Source organism: Bos javanicus, chromosome 9 (assembly GCF_032452875.1).
Source record: "Bos javanicus breed banteng chromosome 9, ARS-OSU_banteng_1.0, whole genome shotgun sequence".
NCBI lineage: Eukaryota > Metazoa > Chordata > Mammalia > Artiodactyla > Bovidae > Bos > Bos javanicus.
Window position 1 is genome coordinate 102,516,132 of NC_083876.1, and position 6,259 is coordinate 102,522,390.

General features: G+C 54.3%; 1 long non-coding RNA gene across 2 annotated transcripts; it reads left to right on the top strand.

Moving 5' to 3' along the window:
- Positions 1-1,948: 1,948 nt before the first annotated feature.
- LOC133254466 (uncharacterized) lies at positions 1,949-4,213 on the top strand. Of its 2 annotated transcripts, XR_009738679.1 has the most exons (3): positions 1,949-2,102; positions 2,223-2,611; positions 2,900-4,213. It is a non-coding gene; the product is annotated as an uncharacterized LOC133254466 (long non-coding RNA). The 2 variants fall into 2 exon arrangements; XR_009738680.1 differs by lacking the exon at positions 2,900-4,213 and having other exon boundaries at positions 2,223-2,751.
- The last annotated feature ends 2,046 nt before the right edge of the window (positions 4,214-6,259 follow it).

The following is a 6,259-nucleotide window of genomic DNA, read 5'->3' on the forward strand; positions in this document are numbered from 1 at the left end:
AGTCTCTGGCAGCTGCAGACCCAGCGAGGCCGCCCCGGGCTCCACCTGCTTTGTTTGAACACTTTTCTAAGTAGAATATACTTAACATTTCCAAGCGTGATTCACTGAGGCACACGGCATCAGAGACATTACTGAGGCGTCACCGGCTCACCATGCAGGCCAGACTCTGGCCGCAGAGGACGCTGGCCTCGAGTCCGTCCAGCGTCCACTCAGCGTCAGGTGCTGGTCCATTCAGGGCGCTTTAAAGTGAGTGTCCTGGGCGGCACCCGTGACAGCGCTGACCACCGTCCCCCGGAGCCCAGCACCCCCCACCCCGCCACCCCCTGGGGGCCGAGGAGGAGGGCAGGTGTGCAGGGCTCGGGCTGTGGCCCAGGACCCGGAGCAGACTGTGCAAGAGCAGCAGGCGCGTGAGGCTCAGCCCCGGGAGAGCTGGCCGCTGCTGGCACCGTCAAGGACCCCGGGGGCGGGGTGTTTGCAGCCAGAAGACGTTTTGGGTAAATTACTTACAGAGATCTCAGAAGAAAAGGCCCCGCATCTCCACGTTTCTCCTGATTTGTAAAATTCCTTTCCTCCTTCCAAAAACATTCACTTTGTTTCTCTATTTTTATAACTGTGCTAAGTTGCTTCAGTCATGTCCAACTCTTTGCGACCCCATGGACTGCAGCCTGCCAGGCTCCTCTGTCCGTGGGATTCTCCAGGCAAGAACACTGGAGTGGGCTGTCATGCCCTCCTCCAGGGGATCCTCCCGACACAGGGATCAAACCGTGTCTCTCACGCCTCCTGCATCTGGCCGGTGGGCTCTGTGCCATCAGCGCCACCTGGGAATCCAACTTTATGACTGGCTTCCCCCAATTTTACAAGATTTAGACTAGGCGAAGCCCCTCAGCCTCCAGAGGGACATGGGACAAGGGGGTGTCTCCGGGTTCCTCTCTGAGGCCCTGAAATACCCCTGGGGCATCTCCTGTGCTCAGACCCAGGGAGGACAGTGAGAGAGGCCACCCCCCACCCCCAACAGGAGCGGGTCCTACACCGACATCCTGGGCAGGCGGTGGTGCCGGGTCCATCCGCTCAGCGGCCACTGAGGTTTGGCGGGGGGAGGGATGTCCGCACAGCCTGTGATGCGGTCCACGGGTCGCAGCTAACCCGTGGGGATGTGGAGGACGCCCCGCTGCTGCCACTCCTCAGGGGACAGAGGACACCACCTAGTCCTCGTGATCTTGCCCACTCTCATTTCAGAATTTGACGTGATGATGCTGTCGTACCCTGTGCTTTGTTTCCTAGAACAACATCCTCTGTGTTGTGACAGATCGTTTTTCCCTACTGTAGCTCACATTTGTTTAAAAAGAAAAGCAGGAGAAAACCCCTCCCAGCACCTTGTGCGAGGCTTCCAGCTGGGGGGTCGAGCACCTGAGTCTGCTGTATTTCCACAGGCTGTTGAGTGTCTGTGTCGTCCAACAGAGAGAATTAACTCCAGCCTATATCCTGGGGCTTGTTTTTCCAACACAGAGAGAGAAAAGGCTTGATTCTTTTCTCAGTTCAGAGAGAGGGTGTGTTTTTGTAGCTTCTCTTTTTCAGAACTCCCAGCTCAGATGCAGAACGTTTATGCATGAGGTTGCTTTCTTTCTGCGTCTCTGCTTTCCAGAAGAATCGAGAGAGAGACCTTGGCGGTCAGAGGTAACATGGGTATACCTCAGCTCGGGCCAGCAGTGGCCTGGGGGCTCCTTTTCATCTTGCAGGTATAATTCAAGTCCACCGGCGTTTGTTGACGCGAGGTCTGGTACTGGACCCCAGTAGAGGGCAGAAACAGATTCGAGCCCATCTCCCATGGCTGGGGCCCACGGAGGTGGGTGGGAAGTCTGCGCGAGGACCCGGCTCACGGCAGAGTCTCAGGTGTTGGGGTCAGGAGGGCCTGCGGGGCGGGGTGGCGGGGTGGTGGGGCATGGTGGGAAAGGGCCTCTTCTTTTGCTCAGAGCACGGAACTCCGATGCTGCTCCTGGCTCCGTGGGCCCTGGGATGCTCACGGAGCGTTCCCAGTGTCAGGGCCAGACCCCGGCAGAGGCGGGTGTCTTGTCTACAGGAGCAGAGCCTTGGAACAGCTCTGGGTCAGTGGGGGAGACTGGGGAGCTGGGGAGCGAGGTCAGGGGCAGTGGGGACTGTGGGGGAGCGGGGCTTCTCGCTTCCAACATTGAGAGACGGTAGAAACGCAATCGTTTTTGTAACAGTGTCGTGGAAACCCAGCTGTGCGGGGAACTTTCCAGTCACTTTTCCATCACTCCCGGGTAAAGATTAGAGAATCGATGCAGACAGCGGATGCTGCAGAAGGGGGTGGGTGCCACCCTCTTCCTACGGAGGACTTTGGGTGATGTGCAGCTTTTGAGAGCCCAGAAGATGACCTCACGTGACTGGACGACGGTTTTGGGCAGGTGGCTCCGTGACCATGAGCCTGAAATCCTAAGTGCAGCTTTGGGGTTGGGAGCCCCTCATGCTCCCGAGGTTCCAGGTTCCAGGTGTCCTGATTCGGGGTTCGGTCACAGAGCACCCCATCTCCTCCTTCCTCGTTTGCACGAAAACCAGGGATTGAGTTGGGCCTTTCCTTAGACCTTCAAGGATGGTGAGAAACAGCAAATTTATTTCTTCCTACTTTGAGCATTACTTTCTGGATTATTTGGTTACATTTGGGTTTTTAACTAAACAATTCTAAAGTAGGTTTTGTTAGTCTTATTCTTAGGAAAATAAACGATTAAAATTAAACTGCAAATCATCTGATTCATAAAATCGACCAATTTTAATAAAAGTATTTATCTTTTTAAAACAAGGCATTTGAATTATGTCTGTTCAGCCACATCAGTACAACTTTTCTTTCTATATATTTCCTTTGCTGATTATCATGACTCAACAGGATATTATGACCTGGGTCCCAGTACCGGGAAAGCAACTGTGGTGTTGATGAACAGCAGTGACAGCTGTGGGCAGCGCCCAAGTGTTACAGCATCGTTCCAAGCGCCGGCTCACACTTCCGCAACAACGCTGGCTGGGTGCTGATGTTAGGCCTGCTTTACAGACGTGAAGCCTGGGGTCCAGAGGAGGTGAGTCGTGAACCCCCTGTGTCCACTCCCGCCCACTACCTTGAATATGAGGAATCCAACGCCCCCTGCCCCTGGGGCCGTGTCCGTCTTCTCAGTGTTGGGCTTCGGGGTCTGGTGAGTGTCTCACACACTGAAGGCACCCAGAACATCAGCTGAAGGAGCAGCGACTTAGCTGCAGGACGGACGGATCAGCTGGCATGAACCATCCAGGTTCTGCAGCCTGGAATGATATCTGTGAAAATATGGCCTGGAGAAAACGGATAGAAGAGTGTGTTTCCACAGCTGAGGCTGCAATTCCACAGCTGAGGCTGCGATTCCACAGCTTAGGCTGCGATTAAGGCCCTTCTCTGTGGTGCTGACTAGAGCGTGGCATCTCGAGGCTTTGGCCTTGTTTCTTGGACCTGAGGGAGGGCAACTCTGTCTTCGCCTTGCTCTCCCTGTCATGGCTGCATCGCCTCATCGCCTGACAGCTCAAAAGGTTCTGGGTCCATAGGGGCCCGTATTTGGGTTGATGTAAAAGTTTTGATTTCTGGGGCTTTGCGTCTCCAGTAAACGTTCGAGTCAGTTTGTCAGTTTCTGTAAAGTTACCTGCTGGGGTTTTGGTTGGGATGATGAAGCTGGGAGGAACCGACAACTGGACCCTACAGAATCCCCTTATCCGTGGACATGTATTTAGATATTGTTTGATTTCATCATCAGAGCCTTGTTTTCCTCACGAGTGTCTCATACGTACCTTGTCAACAGGGCACCAACACATTCTCTTTTCGGGATGCTAATGTGAGCGGCAATGTGTTTTTATTTTCAAATTCCACTTGCTCATTACTGGAAGCATTGACTTTCTACCCGGTATTTTTCCACTTTTAACCTACCGTCCTAGTTGCTAACAAGGCCGTCACACGGTGACGCCTAATTAAAAAGTGGATTTTGAACGATGCAAGGTTTGGCTAATGATTCCCCGTGAGTACGGAAGACGGTTTGGAAAGACTTTAATTCCCCGAAGCCGCAGGGCCACATATCGCGTGACTTCACTTCTATTTCATGGGGGATATTTTCTCTCTGTCATCATGGGACTCAGCCCTCTTGCCACCCCGGCCAGAAGGGCGCGGCCTTGACCTCATCTTGCCTCTGGCGGGACCTCACTTTGACGTGGCCTCCTCCTCCCTGGGTGGAGGGGGTGCTCCTCCCTGACACGTCAGTTTTGGAAGGAAAACCTTGAAGAATGATTCTTAGCACTCACCACGTGGTATTTGAAGGATGCAGTAGTCACGCTCTCAGGGGTTTTGCTTGGTCAGAGGACGGTCAGCTTCTTATATGCATCTCCAGGATGGTGGAAGGTTCTAGATGTGCTGTGGTGGTTTCTAGAAGGAGAAAACGTAGGTGCGAAGAAATACCTGAGGTCCTGAATAACAGTGATTCGAGCTCCGTTAGCATTGTTAAATCATGTGGTGCTGTGATTATGAGGTCCGAGTATGTTCTTTCTGCCCTCAAAACTCAGCCAATGACCGGCTGCCTCCTCCCGACCTGAGTGGGGGGAACAGCGGGACGTTTCCACCCCTCGCTTTCCTGGGGAGCGGCTATGCCGGGCTCCCCCCCGTCCGGGTTTTCTCCCGGTTTTGTGAGGGGATGGGGAGGAAGGCGGCGTGAGGAGGGTCACCTCAGGTGGGCGTTTCTGCCCGTCTTCCCCCAAGGGCACCTCTGTCATATGGAAGGACGCCCTCACGCGAACTGGGTGAGTGGGGCTTCCTCCAGGCTGCACCGTCACCTGTTGGAGGAAAGCGACGAGAAGGCAGGGAGGGCGGTGGGAGGTCAGGTACCCCGAGGGCGTGACCACACTCACACACCACCCCGCATCCCTCACCCAAGGTGACCACACTCACACACCACCCTGCGTCCCTCACCCAACACGACCACACACACAACACCATGCCTCTCACCCAGCGTGTCCACACTCACACACCACCCCGCGCCTCTCATCCAACACGACCACACTCACACACAACATGCCTCTCACCCAGCATGACCACATTCACACACAAAACCATGCCTCTCACCCAACGTGACCACACTCACGCACAACCCACGCCTCTCACCCAAGAAGCTGATCCCAGCAGGTCCAGGAGGTCCTGCAGCCTCACTGGCCCCTTTGCTGCATCTTCCAGGTTGATAAAGTTGCACTCAGAAGGCACCTGTCTCACCAAGGAGAGGTTCTGCAGCCTGATGCCGCACCGCGTCCCTTTCGCAGCTTCCTGCATCACAGGAGTGGCCAGGAGGCACCGAGACATGTTAGTTGTGAAACAGAAGGAATTGGCTTCTGTAACTATGACCTTTCTGAAACGGCTAGGACAGGACTCTAGAATCGATGGAAACTCCTCACGTGAGAACTGGTCTTTGGGGTGTAATTCTCTCTGCAGAAAGACAGGGCACTGGAGCGAGCAGGCAGAGGTCTGGCGACCCCATGACCGTTGTGTAGGGGAGCGAGCAGGCAGAGGTCTGGCGACCCCATGACCGTTGTGTAGGGGAGCGTGAGGGCTTTCCTGGCTCACACCTCAGTTGCCACCACTGGCTCAAGGTGGTGTTTTTGTCTTTCAACAAAATGGGTGAGGGATTAGTGAGGTACTGGGGGTAGCACGCTGGGGCGTCACTCTGGAAGCTTAACAAAGTGCTGGCGTGGCTGCGGGTGGGGTTTGCCTGCCTCTTCAGGCTACTTGGCTCCTTCCATCTTTCAAAACTTCCTACTAATGTTAAACTACCATGCAGCAGTTTGCCTCTGCATCAACAGAGTCAGGGTCTCGGATATCATTTATAAATAAAGACTGATGTTCATCTCAGAAGACACAAAGGCTAGAGGCCGTTTCTGAGCACCTCAAGTGTGAGCGTTACTGCACGTTACGGGCACATCTGGGGCTAGGAGAATGATTTCTTCGGGGTAGCTGTGAGGCTGATGGTGCTGGTGTTTCCTCCTGGGGGTCGGGGAAGGGGGAAGCTCATCTATGGAAGGCTTTCTTCGTGTCCCCCGGGGTCTCTGAGTGCATCCGGCCTGTGTCTAGGGACCATGCGACAGCGTTCATGGCCATACATCTCATTTCAGCTTGATGTGACTGAAAGTTGACTCAGTTCTTGGTCAGAAGTGTTTTGTTGACATTGGTTGAAATTCATTTGGTTTGTGTGTCTAT